This window comes from Delphinapterus leucas, chromosome 3 (genome assembly GCF_059928025.1).
Source record: "Delphinapterus leucas isolate spDelLeu-1000000601 "Yukka" chromosome 3, BTC_Dleu_Yukka2, whole genome shotgun sequence".
Lineage (NCBI taxonomy): Eukaryota > Metazoa > Chordata > Mammalia > Artiodactyla > Monodontidae > Delphinapterus > Delphinapterus leucas.
The window spans coordinates 7,054,864-7,070,457 of NC_143131.1; the positions used below are offsets into that span (position 1 = coordinate 7,054,864).

The 15,594-nt window shown below is 44.1% G+C and overlaps 1 pseudogene; it reads right to left on the minus strand.

The window, feature by feature from the left end:
• Nucleotides 1-11,289: 11,289 nt before the first annotated feature.
• Nucleotides 11,290-12,063, minus strand: LOC111178488 (glycine cleavage system H protein, mitochondrial pseudogene; annotated as a pseudogene).
• Nucleotides 12,064-15,594: the final 3,531 nt, after the last annotated feature.

Below are 15,594 nucleotides of genomic sequence, written 5' to 3' on the forward strand. Positions count from 1 at the left end.
GGCATACTGAACTGGAAATGTGCCATTAGAGGATTTGGAAACTGTTTATCACATACGAAGTAAAGACCATAATACCATAAGAGACTCCAGTTCAAGTTGGCAGGCAAAATATAATTTAGACTTAAAATGCTATATTTAAAAAGAAAATAAATTTTCAATTTGGATAAATAAAAATAACTTCACTTTCAAAGCCTTGGCTCCACAAAGGATGGCGTGCACAGTAAGAATCCTTACTTCACAGTGTCCCTCTGCTCTTTCTAGAGACTTGAAGCTGGTCAAGTAGTGAATAAGAATGAACATTTTCCTCAGTAAGATTCATAAGTCATAACTTATTTACTTCCCCCCATTAAATACTGTTACATTTACTTCAAATCATTTAAAAACTAGGTCTGTTCAAAGTGGAGGTTCTCCAAGTACAATGCAAATTTGTTTGACCAGAGAAAAGCAAACCTTACTAAGAATATAATCTTTATTGACAACATTTTAATCCTCTTTTTTAAAATTTAATTTAAAAAGCTAGTCCAAAAATGGCCTTTTCCTGTAAAGATGCATCTCTTCCAAACCACAGTGAAAGAGACGTAAGTAATTTTCTATTTTATTTTCTACCACATGCCTCAGAATTCCTCACGAAATCACTCTCGGACCCACCAGAAGAGCATTTGCAGAATGAGTTATGGGGATGACAGTGTATGAGCCTGTTGGACATGTATGCAACAAAACCAGGACGCTGATTGTTAACCTGTTAAAATTATTCAGACATCAAATGGTTGGTTATATGCTAATTATTTACATAGAACATGGATTCACCAACATAAAAAATAGGTAGCAGGAGACTACTTTTAATGTGCAGAGGGTTAGCTATTCTTCCCACTTTCTGCAGGCAAATCCTCCTCTGATAGACATTTTATGCCTTCCTATGATAGAAATCTCTGGCATTTTCCCAAGTGATTGTCTGAACAGCAGGCTAGCAGCCATCATACACAGAGACGTCAACCTCAAGTGTTCCATTCACCCAGGCTGATCAGTGCCCAGGAGGCTGGGTTCCAAGGATTAGATATGAGCACAGCGTGGCCTCCGCGGCTTACGTTTTATCCCCCCTGGACAGCACTATCCCAGGGCCCGTCCATCGAGGTCCACCTGAAGACCTGGTAGAGAACCTGGGGCATAGTCAGGGCTCAAAACACACTTGTTAAATGAAACAATGACTCCCACACTGCTTCTCACTCAACAAGAAAACCAAGGTAGAGAAGCTCCATGCTTTAGGACGGGACAACCTGGGCCGAGGGTCTGGATCCTGAAACAAGTGTCCTGTGGGGAATTGGTGGCTTTCACACAGACAGTCTGGACAAGTGTGCGTGTCGCTGCCTCTGGCTGGAGGTCATTCAAGTGTATTGCCAAACACAGCTGGCCTGTGTATTTTTAGACCCATAATCGTCTTGGATCCTGTATGCTTGGAAGCGAGTGAGTGGGTACACATGATTGATGGCTCTTGGGGGTGTCCCCTGGCGACCCCTCTTGTACAGAAGCAACTTCCAAAAGCTAAAACCCCTCCCTGGGCCAGCTTGGGGCCCTCACGTCTGCCTCTTTGCTCTGTTATCTTGTTCTCAGAGCACAGACTCAGCCTTGACTAGCGTCACTAAGGATGAGATTTGGGGTATCCTTACGCTATGATGAAGTCCAAGATTGCCAAATAAGTCGCGACTTAACAGCCTGCAGCTCCAGCGTGATTCAGGGGCCCCTGGTTCCTCCAGCCTTCTGCTATGCCCCTGGGGAGGATCCGCTGTCTTTGTTTTGCCCATCGGAACATGTGTCTCCCACCCCGACTGGGACCAACTCCTAGCTGAGATTTAACGTTGGACCCCAGGGCTGTCCACCTATCCCAGGCAGGAGGCTGGTCTGCAGGGAAACTGCCCTGCTACTGCTGAGGCTGTAGCCTCTCCTCGGGGACCAGCATTCCAGCCTCTCTCTAATGGCCAGGGCAGTCTTCCCTCATCGTTCAGGATCCCTGGGGAACCAGGTGCATCCAGGGGTCCAACCCACAGCTCTTCATTCGGCATGGAGAGGCGCTGGCCGCATTGCCCACAGACCTGCTGCCTTCTGAGCTGCCTCTCAGCACCTGCAGCCTCCTATAAGCAGCGTGCTTTCCCATACCTGGCCTCCCTCTGCTGTGGCAGCCCTGGGGCTGGAGCCGGGGCCCAAGCCCTTTCCCACAGCTTGTCCGCCCCTCTCCCCTGAGGGGCAGTTTCAGAGAGCCCCTCCTTCCTCCCGTCACTGTGCCCAGGTCTGGAAGGGGCAGGCTTCCCACGCTGTCTTCGCTTGCCTAACTGGGCTTTCTTTCTGCCCTTCAACTTTGTGGTTAAGCCTTGCCACTGCACAAGGTGCAGGACAGAACGCGGGACTTGTTTAGCATGAAGGGGCTGAAGTCAAGTGGTATTGCAGAAGCTGTCACCTTTTACAATTGCCGGCTGCCTTATTTGTTTTAACCCCAAGTGATTTTTCCCTCAGCCCCAACAGACGGTCCCTTTCCTTCACTGACTCAGAATCCCTCCAGCAACCCCCAGGGCTCAGTGCTAAGCTTCTCCTCACTTGACCTGGCAGCAGCTGGCACTCTGCCTGGCAGGGACTTCTCTCTCTACCTTTTACCTGCTTCTCATCCAAACCACCTGAGTCCCAGGCTCCTCCCTCCCATGACTGTGCAAGGCGTCAGTCATCTGCTATCTGCTACCCACTCAGTCTGCTGCTATTTATGGGAAAACAATCCACTGGCTGTCTTGGCTAAATCTGAAATCCAACAAGGCAGAGAGCTTACTAATATACCTGCCCTCCTCAGAGGATGCTTCTCTAGGGCCAGGCTTCCATTTCTGCTGGATCCAGGAGGGAATGTCTGCCCCAGGCTCCACAGCACAGCAGTTTGAATCACTCTGCCCACTGATTCCATTTCTAGAAACCTCTGTCTTATTGGTTAGGACCCTCTTGATATTACATCTCAGTGAGAAGAGAAATGCCAAAGGGGATGGATACCCAATGAGTCAGCTCATGGAGAAGGCATCTCCAGCAGGCTACCTCACCTTCCCCTGGTAAGCCCAGCATCGGGAACAGTGCCTGCAGATCAAGCCCACTTCTGATACATACTTACAACACATACTTTGAGATTTGCAGGTACTATTGGGAGTTGGAGGCAAGACTTTCAGCTCTAAAAAACTCATTCAAATCAAGCTTCCACAAAATTGAGAGTCGAATCCATAGTTTTACGTCAATACCATAATTACTATAGCTTTGTAATATAGTTTAAAATCAGGGAGCATGATGCCTCCAACTTTGTTCTTTCTCAAGGCTTCTTTGGCTATTTGGGGTGCCATACAAATTTTAAGATTATTTGTCCAATTTCTGTGAAAATGCCATTGAAATTTTCATAAGGATTGCATTTATTTGTAGATTGCTTTGGGTAGCATGGACATTTTAAGATTGATTCTTCCAATCCATGAGCACAAAATATCTTTCCATTTATTTGCATTCTTCCTCAATTTCTTTCACTGATATTTTGTAGTTTTCAATATACAGATCTTTCACCTCCTTGGTTAAATTCCTTCCTAGGTTTTTTATTCTTTTTGATGCAACTGTAAATGGGATTATTTTCTAAATTTCTCTTTCTGATAGCTTGTTATTAGTGTATAGAAACACAACAGATTTTTGTGTATTGATTTTATATCCTGCAATTTTACTGAATTTGTTTATTAATTCTAACAGTTTTTTGACGGAGTCTTAGGGATTTCCTATATTTATGTTTTGTCATCTGCAAATAATGACAGTTTTACTTCTTCCTTTCCAATTTTGATTCCTTTTATTTCTTTTTCTTGCCTAATTGCTCTGGCTAGGACTTCCAATAATATGCTGAATAAAAGTGGTGAGAGTAGGATTTCTTGTCTTGTTCCTGACCTTAGAGGAAAAGATTGTCACCACTGAGTATGATGTTAGCTGTAGGCTTGTCAAATATGGCTTTTATTACGTTGAGGTATGTTCCCTCTATACCTGCTTTGTCGAAAGTTTTTACCATAAAGGATGTTTACTTTTGTCAAATGATTTCTCTGCATCTATTGAAATGATTGTATGATTTTTATCCTTCATTTTGTTTAATGTGGTATATCACATTGACTGACTTGAAGATATTGAGCCATCTTTGCACCTCTGGAATAAACCCCACTTGTTCATGGTGTATGATCCTTTTTTTTTTTTAATTTTTTAATTAATTAATTTATTTATTTATTTTTGGCTGCATTGGGTCTTCATTGTTGCACGCTGGCTTTTCACTAGTTGTGGTGAGCGAGGGCTACTCTTTGTTGTGGTGCTCCATCTTCTCATTGCAGTGGCTCCTCTTGTTGCAGAGCACGGGCTCTAGGTGCGTGGGCTTCAGTAGTTGTGGCATGCGGGCTCAGTAGTTATGGTGCATGGGCTTAGTTGCTCTGTGGCACGTGGAATCTTCCCAGATCAGGGTTTGAACCAGTGTCCCCTGCATTGGCAGGCGGATTCTTAACCACTGCACCACCAAGGAAGCCCACGTATGATCCTTTTAATGCATTGCTGAATTTTTTTTTTTAATATTTTGTTGAGAATTTTTCCATCTGTGTTTATCAGGGAAATTGTCGTGTAATTTTCTTTTCTTGTGGCAGCTTTGCCTGGTTTTGGTATCAGAGTAATTCTGGCCCCATAAATGAGTTTGAAAGATTACTTTCCTTTTCTGTTTTTTTAAAGAGTTTAGGAAGGATCAATATTAATTCTTCTTTGAATGTTTGGTAGAATTCATCAGTGAAGTTGTCTGGTCCTGGACTTTTTATTTTTCTTATAAATCTATTTATTTTATTTTTATTTATTTTTGCCTGCATAGGGTCTTCGCTGCTGCGTGTGGGCTTTCTCTAGTTGCAGCGGGTGGGGGCTACTCTGCGTTGTGGTGCGCAGGCTTCTCATTGTGGTAGCTTCTCTTGTTGCGGAGCACAGACTCTAGGCATGTGGGCTTCAGTAGTTGTGGCTCGTGGGCTCTAGAGCACAGGCTCAGTAGTTGTGGCGTACGGGTTTAGTTGCTCTGCGGCATGTTGGATCTTCCAGGACCAGGGCTCAAACCCGCATCCCCTGCACTGGCAGGCAGATTCTTAACCACTGCGCCACTAGGGAAGCCCTGGGCTTTTGTTTCTTGGGAGGTTTTGATTACTGATTCAATTTCTTTTGTGTGTAATTATGACATATAGGACTGTAACACCCATCTTGAAAGATGCTCTCTCTGCTTTGAAGAAGCCAGCTGCCATGGTGGAATCTGCTCCATGGAGAGGTCCACATGACAAGGAGGTAAAAATGTCCTCGAGATGACTCACAGCAAGATGCTGAAGCCCTCAGTCCTACAACCACAGGAACTGAAGGCTGTCAACAACCACACCGGCTTGGAAGCAGATTATTTCCAATTAGAGTCTCTGATGGGATCCCAACCCAGTTGACACCTTGACTGCAGCTTGGTGAGACCCTGTGCAGAGGACCCTGCTTAGCTGTGCCCCCGAGTCCCAACCCTCAGAAACTCTGAGGTCATAAACATGTGTTGTTTTACACCTTAAAGTTTGTGGTACAATTGTTATGCAGCAATAGGTAACTAATACAATTATAAAGAGTATGATGGTTTGCTTTTTTTTTGAGAACCACAATGGACTGAGGATGGAAAACTTTTCAGAGCAGATAAGACAAATATACACATATCAGGACATCCTCTTAACCTCACAAAGAACCAGAACATTTTGTAAAACTGCCTTTTGTCTGTTTGTTCTAACCCCAGTGCTAACATCAGGTTTGGTCAAAATGTCCTTCCTGCTTTAAGTCATTTCAAAACCCAACTTGTCAGAAGATAGTAAATGGAACTGCTAAGTCAGTAAAATAGTCTTTCTGAACTTCTAGGACCTTGTCCACAGAATGATGGAATCTAATTAACACTATCATTCAACTACGGACCAGTTTAAAAACTGCTGAAAGCAGTTTCTTTTTAAATGACATTCTCCACTTTTCCCTGAAGAAAATGGGGTTGGAAAATCATATTTATATTGCCACTGACTAATGGAACTCAAAGGTAATATTTCAGAATGTTCACCTTCATTTATAAAATCCTCACCTTTGTCAAATACAATAGAGATGGAATATTAGATTGTTACCTCATCAATTCCTGGGTCTCCTAAAGCAGTCAGTTTTTACATAAAATGAAGATATGTTTAAAGAAGCAGTATAAAAATCCCTCAGCATTTAGTGATCTATCTAGACGTCCATTGGCAGATGGACAGGTGTCTGTATATAGGGAAGAACAGGAAGGATTAGGTACTATGCTCCTGCTTTCAGGAAGGATGATGGGACTCTCTAGCCCACCAGAAATGAAGCAAGATGGATTCAACAGGACTGGAACATGGAGAGCTGATGGGGTGCTGGGGAGGGCTGCCTTAGCATTAGGCTGAGGACTAAGGGTTTGCATCATCCATGCAGCTAGTCCCCCGGTGAGCATTTGCTCTGCTCCAAATGGAAAAGGGGAGGTGGTATCTCTTGAAGACTGTATATGAAGCCCTCTGGTCAAAGAGATCTGCCCTTTGCCAGGGTACCTCCCTCAGTTTGCATTTCCTCTAGGAAGATACTGGAAACCCACCTGCTTTGTATAGATTACACTGGATGAGTGGGTTCTTCAGTATCTATGAATGAGTTGGTTGAGGAAGAATGAATGAATGAGATTGTTAAAACTCTATATCTTGGAGGGAATATTTGGAAAAGTTTTATGTAATACCCAGAGCGGAGTGAAAACCATGATAAATGAAGGGCCCCTGGGCTAAAGACAAAGCCCAAGGGTGTTAAAGACATCTCACTTCCCGTCTTGCCTCATAGAGCAATGCTCGACAGAGCTTGGCCAGGATGAAGATGAGCAGCAATGAAGCTCACAGTCGAGCTCCACAGTCTGGGTGCATTTGGGAAGAGTCTGGCCTGGATTCCTGGAAACGCTGACTTAGACATTCCAGAGACCTGACAGTTCATTATTCCCCAAAGCTTAAGGAGGAAAACTCAAGCTGTGAGTAGGGGGCCTCTAGGAACCATGATGCCCACACACTGACCATTGCAAGGACACATTGAGGATCTCAGACAGACAGCCACTGGGCTCTGTCACTCAGTCCCACTAAGAGCAGGTCCTTCTTTGGGGTGGCGTGCTTCAGGGAAGACAGCTCCCATTGTCAATGTCAAACTAGAGACAGAAAGAGCTCAAGCGTCATGGTCAAGCTGGACGTTGAAACTTCTGGCAGTTGCATTCCTGTTTGTAGATGTTTGCTGTCTGGGCTGTTGTCTGTGTATTAATGCCATCTTCCCATCAAGGTGACGAGGGAGCCACCACTCTTTGCTCTTTGCGTCTCTCACTGTGGCTGACAGGGTGGTCCTTAAGAGATAACGTTAACGTCTTAATAAATATTGGCTCATGGAGAATTTGCTGGAGCAAGCACAGACACTAAATTTAAATTCTTCAGTTTGATAGAATTGAAAACAAGCCAATTCTCTCAATGAGGTGACAATTGCCTTTCTCTTTTTAAAACTCTAGCTTGCATGACCTAAAATACACAAGTGGGAGGCAATATTGTAGAACTATCTCAAGTTAGTGTCTAGCTCTTTGCAAAGTATTCAACAGTCTAGATTGGTTGCTTCCGCACATTGCACGTCAGCAAGATTTGGTCTCAAAGGCTCCACATGGCTGAGAAAACTCCATTCCCAGCTAGGATCCTCTGGAGAGGGCATCAATTATTCCCCATTGTTTTAACATTGATTGTACTGTCTAATTTGAAAGCATGTAAAAAAGAAAATGTTACTTGGCATTAGTATCAATTCCCATCACTTTTGAAAGATGTGTTAAGGGAGTGTTTGGCCCAATCAGTCTAGAAAAGTATTTCTCCCATAATGACAAGCCAATTATTTCTGCTTTGAATTACAAATATCTCCCTTAGGCCCATAGGGAAAAAATGAGTGAGAAGCATATGAAAAAATGCTTGATATCATATGTCAGTAGGGAATTGCAAATTAAAACAAGATACTACTGCACACCTATTCAAATGGCCAAAGTCCAAAACACTGACATCACCAAATGCTGGTGAGGACGTGGAGCAACAGGAACTCTCATCGGGCTTCCCTGGTGGCGCAGCGGTTGAGAGTCCGCCTGCCGATGCAGGGGACGCGGGTTCGTGCCCCGGTCTGGGAGGATCCTGCGTGCCACGGAGCGGCTGGGCCCGTGAGCCATGGCCGCTGAGCCAGCGCGTCCGGAGTCTGTGCTCTGCAACGGGAGAGGCCACAACAGCGAGAGGCCCGCGTACCGCAAAAAAAAAAAAAAAAAATAAGGAAGTCTCATCATCGCTGGAGGGAATGCAGAATGGTGCAGCCACTTTGGAAGACAGCTTGGCGGTTTCTTACAAAACTGAACATACTCTTACTATACTATCCAGCAACTACGCTCCTAGACGTTTGCCAACCTAGGTGAAATGAGTTGAAAATTTTTGTCCACACAAAAATCTGAACATGAATGTTTATAACAGCTTTACTTACATTTGCCTAAACGTGGAAGCAACCAAGATTTTTTTAAATTTATTTATTTAATTTATTTATTTTTGGCTGTGTTGGGTCTTCGTTGCTGTGCACGGGCTTTCTCTAGTTGTGGCGAGCGGGGGCTACTCTTTGTTGCGGTGCACGGGCTTCTCACTGCAGTGGCTTCTCTTGTTGCAGAGCATGGGTTCTAGGCGTGTGGGCTTCAGTAGTTGTGGCACGTGGGCTCAGTAGTTGTGGCACACAGGCTTAGTTGCCCCGCGGGGACATGTGGGATCTTTCCAGACCAGGGCTCGAACCTGTGTCCCCTGCATTGGCAGGCGGATTCTTAACCACTGCGCCACCAGGGAAGCCCCCAAGATGTTTTTCAAAAGATAAATGAATAAGGAAATTATGGTACATCCATGCAATGGAATATTATTCAGAGATAAAAAGCTCTCAAACTACAAAAAGACGTGGAGGAAACGTAAGTGCATATTGCTAAGTGAGGCCAATCTGAAACGTCTACATATTGTATGATTCCAACTATATGATATTTTGAAGAAGGCAAACTATGGAGACAGTAAAAAGATCAGTGCTTGCCAGGGGTTGGGGGTGAGGGGAGCGCTGAGTAGGCAGAGCACAGAGGATTTTTAGGGCCATAAAGCTATTCTGTATGACACTATACTAACGGACACATGTCATTATGCATTTGTCCAAACCCATGGAATGTACAACTTCGAGGGAACCCTAATGTAAACTATGGACTTTAGTTAATAATAATGTATTATTTTTATTATAATTATTTATTTTAATTCATCATTTAAATAATAATTTAATTGTCAAATGTAAATGCTATTTAGGTTTTACTTTATTTAAATTATATTTTTAATATCATTAATTGTAACAAGTGCACCACACTAATGCAGGATGTTAATAATAGGGGAAACTATGTGTGGAGAGAGGGAAGGATACAGAAACTCCATTTTCCGCTCCATTTTTTTTCTGTAAACCTAAAACTGCTCTAAAAAGTAGAGTCAATTAATTAAAGAAACAATAGCTAAGTGGAAAGAGAGGGCATTTTGCCCATTAGGACAGACCGTTCAGACGTGTGATGTGTGATGCCCTGGGGTGGAGCCCGCAGTAGGTAAGAGAGGCTGCCCGCACCCTGAGCTTCTGATGCTCTGGTTCTCCCAGGGCTGAGCTCCACTGCCTCCAGCTGAAGGTGCCCAGGGAAAATGGACAGGTGACTCATGAGCTGCTTCGCAGAGCTTTCTGCTGGATGAATTTCTCAAAGGCAGGTGCCTAACTCCAGCCAGAGAGTGCCTTCTCCAAAGCTGGACACATGTGGCCCCCATCTGCACAGCTAATCCCCTTTCCAAGCTGGGCTCTGGGGAGGCAGGGCTGGTGGGGATGGCCAGGGCTGGGCAAGTTATAAAAATGTGCCCTTCCTCAAGACACTTCGCGTCTACCTGTCAGAAAATTGTCACAATGTTCTGATTATTTATTTATTTATTATAATTTATATACCAATAATAGTCACCCAGTTTTTTAAGTGTAGTCTATCTACTCAACACATTTTTTAATTTACTTATTTTGTTATTTATTTAGCCGTCCTGCAGGCATGCGGCACCTTAGTTCCCTGACCAGGGATGGAACCTGCACCCTCTGCAGTGGAAGCGCGGAGTCTTAACCACTGGACCCCCAGTCTTGTTCTGATTTTAGAACAAGACACTTGCATCTGCTAGAAAACTGTCAAGATAAATACAAACCTGCACTGTCCACGCTTCTGATGGCACCTCCTAGACGTGGTGCCCCCCTCCGCACTCCCCAACCACCCGACAGCTCCTGGAATATCCATCCTGGTGGCTGGTCCCCTCTGTCCCCCAGGAAGCATCCTCTTCCACACTCACTCGTCCCTGCTGAGGGGCCAGGAGACCTCACAGATGATGTTCAGAATCCCTTCGTGCAGCTTCACCAGGAGTCCTTAGGAGTTTCCTAGGTTAATAGCACAAAAATGGGCTACTGTTCCACATTTCTGTTTATTTCCATCAGTTAATTGGACTTGGTTCTGCCTGAATAAGAAGGTTTTCTCTCTTGGGCTCCTTGAGAAGAGAAGCCTTGGGGTGTCGTCCTAAATCTTCAGGGGACAGACTCCCCGTACATCACCCTCCCAGTACTGAGTGCAACGTGGGTCCTGAGAATGTCCGATGCCCATAATTTACAGCTGTTTTTTCTATTATAGGTAATAATTTAATTCAGGACAAGAGATGTTATTCAAAGATATATAAATCATAGTCTCTACTAAGAATGTTCATTGTGTTGAGAATAAAGCACTGGGAGTTTCAAGATTGGCAAGTGAATGCCAAGGCTGGTGGGGCTCGGGGACAATTTTCCCTCTTGACTAAATGAAAAGGAGCATACTGCTACTTTCATTTTTTTTTAAGAAGTTGAATATTTTATTATTAAACCGTTTCTTATTTTCCTGCAAGGCTGTTTCTTCACTGTACAAAAATAGTACCAGCAAACACAGTATATTACAAAATTAAGAGAGTAATGCTCTTCATTGGACACTACACAACTCACAAACTTTTCTCCACTGCCATTTATTTCCAGTGCGAAAATCATTGAGTATTTTGATCCAAATCCAGGGATGGCTGTAAGCAATTTACAATATTATATAAGGTTAAGATAACAATGTTATTCTTGAACTACATAATTTTTATAACTAGTTTTACCACAGATAATTTCAGGAATTCTGAATGTTATAACTGGACGCTAGCCTAAAAATCACAGGCTGTTGTGAAAAAGATGCAGAGGGTTTATCTGACATCATTAGGAAGTTAAGGGGTATTTTCTTCAGGCAACATTGTAGCAAGTAGTTTCTTTTGCTAAAAGTTGCTTTAAAAAAAATCTATCAGCTACTAATTTAAGACAACTATGCTAGATTAAGTTGTTTCAAACTAGTTTACTTAGGGGTTCCATGTTCACTCCTCAATAGATTTTATGTATTTCTCATATGCTTCTTCACTCATTAGTTCATCTAGTTCTGAAGGGTTACTGAGTGTCATCTTGATCAGCCAACCATCTTCATAACAAGGTTTGTTGACAAGTCCTGGATTTTCTGCTAGAGCTTCATTAATTTCAGTTACTTCTCCTGATAGAGGAGAATGAGTTCATTAGCAGCTTTTTTCCAAAGCACCAAATTCCTCGTTTGTTCAATTTTGTCCCAGCTTCAGGCAGCCTACAGTAAACAACATCTCCCAAAGCTTCCTGTGCAAAATCGCTGATTCCCACTGTTCCAACACCGTTTTCCGTTGTTACCCATTCATGTTTGTCTGTGAATTTACGCACCGACAGCAGGGCGGGGCTGGTGCGCGGCGCCCCGCCGGCGCCCACCCTCAGTCCCCAGGGCCACGGTGGGCAGGGCATGTTGGGCACAGAGATGGCGTGCAGGCTGCAGACCGCGGCTGGCACACTCCGTGCCGCTCGCAGAGCCATGTTCGCAGAATTCACTACTTTCATTTTTATTAGAAAATATGCCTTATAATAGCTCCCAATTTTTCTCTTTCAAACTGTCAACTGAAAATAATGCACAACCTAAAAGTTGAGAGTTGTTTAATCCGGTGGACAAAAAATGAGGACTTAAGCCGGGGACAAAGAATCTCAGATCACTCTGAAGAGACAAGGTGGGGAGCCAGGTTATAGAGGAGTTTTTGCAAAAAAGACTGGGTAGAGGGAATGTCAAAAGATTATTGTTAATTAAAGAAAACCAGACATCTCAAGTTAAGGAAACTGGTGCTTTTCTCTGTATGGGAAGATGCAAGAGTCTGGACTCACTGAAATTGTTCCTTTGATGTGCACCTCCGCTGTCTGGGGCCGGTATCCTGTGCTTTCCCATCCTGAGTCTCCTCAGGGTGCATCTTTGTGGGGTGTCTGCAGTGACTGAGGGCTTGATGGCGGGCATCCTGTTTCTATCCTGAGTTCCCTCAGGGCTCACCGTCAGGAGACTGTAACGTGATGGCTTAATGGCTGCTACATCCTTTGTTTATTGATATGGCAGGCAGCATTTTTAGTCCACATAATAGAGAACACCCATCCTACCCTGCAGAGAGGACAGATTCAATGTCCACTCTCCTCCACTCGCCTCCCTCCCCTCTCAACATCCTCCTGACAAGCATTCGTTCAGCTCTTGCCAAGTGGCAGGCAGAGTTCAGGCTCAGGTGCTACAGAGATGAATACAGGACAGTTCTCAACCTTGAGGCACTCATTACCTGATGAGTCAATAAAATAAATTTTTAACACAAGGTGGCAGGTATGTGATACAAATTATGTTCAAGACATGTGTAAGTGGAGGGGGAAACGTTTGATTCTGCAAAGACAGAAGATAACATTTCAGACCAGTCTTTGGCAGAAATAATTCTCATTGTTATCAACCATTTAATTCTCTTCCTGTGCAACCAGGAGGATGACATTTACCAGCTCCATTTACACAAATGGGGCCCTGAAACTAATTCCAGCCGGTGGGAGGTAGGCAGATATGATAGATGATACTTCTAGGCTGGCCCATAAAATACCTTGCACACCTGATCCTTTCTCCTCTTCTGCTGTAGCAAATCTAGAGCCACATGTTAGAAATGGCAGCATTTCAAGACAGAGGAGCCAGGATTGCTGAGTCACTGCCTGGGGGAGGTGCCCCAGCTGGAAAATCTGCATTGGATATCAAGTGCATGAGAAACTTTTACTTTGTCGAGCCACTGAAATGTGGGCGTTGTTTACGACAACTACCGTAACTTATTTAACACCATGGAAATTGCTGTTTTGCAGTGGGCTGTTTGGGTGACAAAAAATAGGTGGCTATTTTCTTAGCAGTTGGGCAAGAGAGGGTGAAGAAACAGCATGCTGGGTGGCTGGACATCTATGTGATGTAGTGATAAATCATTCGACCAAAGGGTCACCTGCAGAGATTTGGAAGGCAGACCCCATCGCAATAGGGAGTGTACTGGAAAATGGAATGTTAGAAGCGTGTTTTAATTGGACTTGGCTCTGTTTGGGAAGGCAATCCAAGGAAGAGATGAACTCAGGAAATAGTTGGCTGTTTTTAAGCAGAAAATGAAAGGTAATAGAGAGCCCAGAAATTCAGGAACTTGTAAGGCTGCAAAAGGTAACTGTTTCTAGTCCCCAAACAGTAAAATATGGGAATAAAATGTAATTGAGCTGACTTTTCAGTTTTGGTGAACTTTCTGAGTGAAATAACATGACTTGGGACAAAGGTGTGAGTGAGTGGGTAGACTGCCCCTCAAGCCCAGTGGCCTCCAAGAGGCTGCCTCTTTGTTGAGAGAGAGTCACAGGAGTGAGGAGGCCAGAAAACAAAGGAGATTCCAGAACAGTGCTTAGCAAAAGTCTTTGGGTGCAGTTATAGGTACCTGAGAGTGACTGGAGGCAAATATATCAGCAGTCACTAAGTTTTTGAGATGATTGCTTTGCCAAGAATACCATGAGGCAGTGAGGTAAACAGGGAAAAGGGGTCTGTCTTTAGGTAAAAAGAAGGTTGAAAGATGGTCAAGATTCAGTGTTCTGGACACCTAGGATCTGATCCTGTCAAACTGGAAGATAGATACACAAGCCTTGATCTTTTTTTTTTTTTTTTTTTTTTTGCGTTACTGGGGCCTCTCACTGTTGGGGCCTCTCCCATTGCGGAGCACAGGCTCCGGACACGCAGGCTCAGCGGCCATGGCTTACAGGCCCAGCCGCTCTATGGCATGTGGAATCTTCCTGGACCGGGGCACGAACCCGCACCCCCTGCATCGGCAGGTGGACTCTCAACCACTGCGCCACCAGGGAAGCCCAAGCCTTGATCTTTTCAGAAGGTAATTGGACTATGGATCACCACAAACTTAATTACATGGTGACTCCAATATTAGCTGTTCTTTCAGACATGGTACCTTTACTGGAAAATATGAACAGAGTTCCTGGCATTTGATATGCAGCTATTTATCTGACAAATGCTTTCATTTATTATTTTCCAACTTGCAAGTACCAGAAGAAGTTTGCTTTTACTTGGCAGGGCCAACAATATACCTTCACAATCTTGCCTCAGCATTGTATTCACTTGTCTTCTCTGCCATAATCTAGTCTGTGGAGAACTTGATTATTTTGATATCCTTCAGAATATCACACTGACCCTGCATGTGCCTGGAATTATGCAGATTGGATTTGATCAAGAAATAACAAGTACCTTCAATGCTATCTCAGTCAGCTCAGGCTGCCATAACAAAACACCACACTGGGCAGTTTAAACATCAGAAATTTATTTTCTCACTTCTGCAAGCTACAAGTCCAAGATCAAGGGGCCAGCAGGGTTGGTTTCCAGCAAGATCTCTTTTTCTGGTTTGCAGATGGCTGCCTTTTGCTTGTATCCTCACCCAGCCTCTCCTCTGTGTACTCAGAGAGAAAGAGTGAGCACTAATGTCTCTTCCTTTTATAAGGACACCAGTCATATAGGATTAGACCCAACCCTTACAACCTCATTTAACCTCAAAAACCTCTTGAAAGACTTCATATCCAACTATAGTAATATTGGGGGTTAGGGCTTCAACATATGAATCTGGGGGACATAATTCAGTGTATAGCAGATGTCATATAAGAACCATGACAGTTAGATCAGGTGAGATAAATACAAAGAAAATTCATGGGCCCATTACCTTGATAATGTCCCTAGGCCTCTATGGTCTATAGCACATCGGAATACTTTTTTTTTTTTTTTTTTTTGCGTTACTGGGGCCTCTCACTGTTGGGGCCTCTCCCGTTGCGGAGCACAGGCTCCGGACGCACAGGCTCAGCAGCCATGGCTTACGGGCCCAGCCGCTCCACGGCATGTGGGATCTTCCCGGACCGGGGCATGAACCTGTGTCCCCTGAATCAGCAGGAGGACACTCAACCACTGTGCCACCAGGGAAGCCCCATAATACTTTTTGAAGGCTAAAGAAAAGTTGCTGCACACAACTTCTACTTAAAACTAAAAACAGATTC